The sequence below is a fragment of the Nicotiana attenuata genome, unplaced genomic scaffold (genome assembly GCF_001879085.1).
Source record: "Nicotiana attenuata strain UT unplaced genomic scaffold, NIATTr2, whole genome shotgun sequence".
Taxonomy (NCBI): domain Eukaryota; kingdom Viridiplantae; phylum Streptophyta; class Magnoliopsida; order Solanales; family Solanaceae; genus Nicotiana; species Nicotiana attenuata.
This window is the reverse complement of record NW_017670566.1, coordinates 307,331-311,167: the sequence shown is the minus strand read 5'-3', so window position 1 is coordinate 311,167 and position 3,837 is coordinate 307,331.

Sequence of the window (3,837 nt, the reverse complement as noted above, 5' to 3'; positions counted from 1 at the left end):
TAATGCATGTTTCTTATGCAATAGTTAAATTATTTGAATGCATATGGATTGTTATTATTTTATTGTGAATAAAATATGTATACGTATAAGTTAAACTATTGAGATAGTTTGTAACTTAAATTTAAAATTTTGTATTAGATACGATGGTAATCTATAATAGGTTATTAGATTCTACTGTTATGATAATTGTTATTAGTTCATGAGATGTTAATTAATAATAGTTTTCTGGCGTGAATTATTTTATGTGATATATAAGATAAACATGTTAGAAGATGTTGAACTTTGTTTTTATGACACTGTAACAACTCGGCCGGTCGTTTTGAGAATTAATGCCCCGATCCCCTATTAACTGCTTTCCCCGTATTTATTTATGCTATTGTGATTTGCCGCGATGATTCGTTTTGAGTTTCAGAGTGTTTTGGGACACTTAATCCCTAAATGAGAGCTTAAGCCTTAGAATCTGGACCGTAGTCGGAGCAGTATGAAGACGGCTCTAGAATGGAATTCCGTCGATTCCATTAGCTCCGTTGGGTAATTTCGGACTTAGGGGCGTGTCCGGATTGTGTTTTGGAGGTCCGTAACTTAATTAGGCTTGAAATGCCGAAAGTTAAATTTTTGGAGTTTTCGGGCCGATAGTGAAACTTTGATATCGGGGTCGAATCCGATTTCGGAAGTTGGAGTAGGTCCGTAGTGTTGAATATGACCCGTGTGCAAAATTTCGGGTCAATCGGACATAGTTTGGTTGGTTTCGGTATCGGTTGTAGAATTCAGAGATTTCAAGTTCATTAGGTTTGGATTGGAGGGTGATTCGTGGTTTTAGCGTTGTTTGATGTGATTTGAGGGTTCGACTGAGTTTGTATGATGTTTTAGGATTTGTTGGTATGTTTGGTTGAGGTCCCTGGGGCCTCGGGTGAGTTTCGGATGCTTAACGGATTGAAATTTGGACTTAGGCAACTTCTAAATTTGCTGAACCTGTTGTTTTCGCACCTGCGGATTTTGGATTGCAGGTGCGGCGCCGCAGAAGCTGTTTGGAAACCTCAAATGTGGTCTGAGGCATGAATACCATTGGTCGCAGATGCGGCTCAAGGACCACAGAAGAGGAACCGCATCTGCGAGGAGTGGGGCGCAGGTGCGGTGTTTGGAGACTTAATGAATTTTCGCAGGTGCGGTATCCTAGTCGCAGAAGCGGGACCGCAGATGCGGCCCCATGACCGCAGATGCGGTAATCGCTGGGTAGATATATGAAATTTTGAGGGTTTGAAGTTCATAACACCAAATTCGATTTTGAGCTCGGGAGTAGGTGATTTTGCGAGGTTTTTGAAGAGGAAATCAGTGGGTAACAATTTTTAACCCTATTTCGTTTATATTTTATTAATCTATTGTTGTTTTACACATCTAATCAAAGAATTTGAGTGGAAGAATGGGAATTTGAGGGAAAAAGTTCCCCAACCGTTTTGGGGTTTTGATCGGGTTTTAGTTGTCTGAATTGAGTAATTTTTGGACGAGTGATCTCGTGAGTGAATGGGTGTTCTAAATTGGTAACTTTTACCCGATTTCGAGACGTGGGCCGGGGAGGATTTTTGGGCATTTTTCTATTTTCTTGTCTTAGCTTCGATTTCTTTAGCTAAATTAGTTGTTTGTAGTTATATTTACGTTATGAAATTGATTTGATTAGATTTGGACCACTCGGAGTTAGATACTCGTGGCAAGAGTGTGATATCAGATTGATTTTGAGCTGGTTCGAGGTAAGTGGCTTGCCTAACCTTGTGTGGGGGACTCCCCTTAGGATTTTGGTACTATTGTTATATGAATGCCGTGTACGTGAGGTGACGAGTGCGTACATGTGCCAATTGTTGAAAAACCCCGTTTTCATTAAGTAAATATCTATGTTTTTCTTTAATTGAGCAATAGTAGTACATGAAGCCTACTGTTTAGCTTAGGAAAGCATGCTTACGTGACTTAACTGTCTTATCTGCTTTAACTATTTTACTTGGATTCTGTGTAGCATGTTTAGGGTACCTGTTTATTTGACACGAACTTGAATATAACTGTAGATTTCCTTCTCGAGACTGTTGCGTATATTGATTTGGTTGTGTATTTACTTTGGGACTATGGAACGTTATTCTGGGAGATCCCCCTGCACATCTATATTTGGGACTATGGGACGGTATCCCGGGAGATCCCCCTGTATTGGATATTTACTTTAGGACTACGTATCGGTATTCCGGGAGATTCCCCTGCACATTTACGATTTGGACTACGGGACGGTATCCTGGGAGATCCTCTGCACATTTACATTTGGGACTACGGGACATTATCCTGGGAGATCCCCTGTTGATATCTCTGTGTACTGAGTTATTTCTTTCTGTGATTTTCATCTTTATTGACTGTTAGTATTTCAATTATACTGTCACATTTCATACTATTTTACCTTGTTATATATATAACCGATAGGGCCCTGACCTTCCTCGTCACTACTCGACCGAGGTTAGGCTTGGCACTTACTGGGTACTGCTGTAGTGTACTCATGCCCTTTCCTGCACATGTTTTTCGTGTGCAAATCCAGGTTCTTCTGCTCAGCCATACTATCCGTGAGGCGAGGCGATCCAGAGACTTCGAGGTATATCTTCCGCGTCCGCAGACCTAGAAGTCCCTCTCTATTCTCCCTTCAGTTATAGACTTTTTGTAATTTTCTTTCGTTTAGACTTCTGGAGTTAGAACATTATGTATTTTCTTATCTTGTGATTCATGATTTCGGGTGTTGGGAGTCTTATATTCAGTCGAGAGTGTTATTATTGTATATTCCGAGCGGCATTTTAAACTCTTTAATTATATTACCTGTTAGTTGGCTAGTTTGGTATCTTTAATTCGTTTTCCGCAATGTGTTAGGCTTACCTAGTCGTAGAGACTAGGTGCCGTCACGAGAGTTCATGGAGGGAGAACTTGGGTCGTGACAAGTTGGTATCAGAGCTCTAGGTTCATAGGATTGAATCATAAGCCGGTTTATTAGAGTCTCGCGGATCGGTACGGAGACGTCTGTACTTATCTTCGAGAGGCTATGTAAATGTTAAGAAAATTCCACTTCATTTGATCCCTTGTCGTGCAAGATTATTGATATCAATATTCTAAACCTCTGTCTTCTATTCTCTCACAGATGGTGAGGACACGTGCTATCAGAGATGATCAGACACCCGCGCCCCCTACTAGAGCTGCTAGAGGTCGGGGCCGGGGTAGAGGCCAAGGACGCGCACGTGTTGCTGCTAGAGCACCCGCGCGAGCTGCTACAAAGGAGCCACCAGCAACTCCAGCCGGAGCCCAGGCACTTGATACGCCTACTGCTACTACTACTCCAGCTCTCTAGGAGACCCTTGCACAGCTCATAAGCATGTACACCACTCTAGCTCAGGCAGGGTTGATTCCCCTTGCTGCAGCCGTATCTCAGGCCGGGGGAGGAGCACAGACTCCCGCCGCCCGTACCCCAGAGCAGTGGGTTCAGGTTGATCAGATCCTAGAGGTTATACCGGTAATGCCTGTAGCCCCGGTTCAGCCCGAGAATAGGGCAGTAGCTTTAGAGGAGGAGCAATGGAGGCTTGAGAGGTTCAAGAAGTTCCAGCCTCCTACATTCAGTGGTCTAGCATCAGAGGATTCTTAGGGATTTCTGGAGGAGTGCCACCGTATCCTCCACACTATGGGTATATCAGGGTCGAGTGGGGTTTCATTCACTGCCTTCCAGCTTCGAGGAGCAGCCTATTAGTGGTGGCGTACTTTTGAGTTGGACAGTTCGGCTGAGGCAGCTTCCCTCACATGGACCCAATTTTCAGATATGTTTTTGAGGAA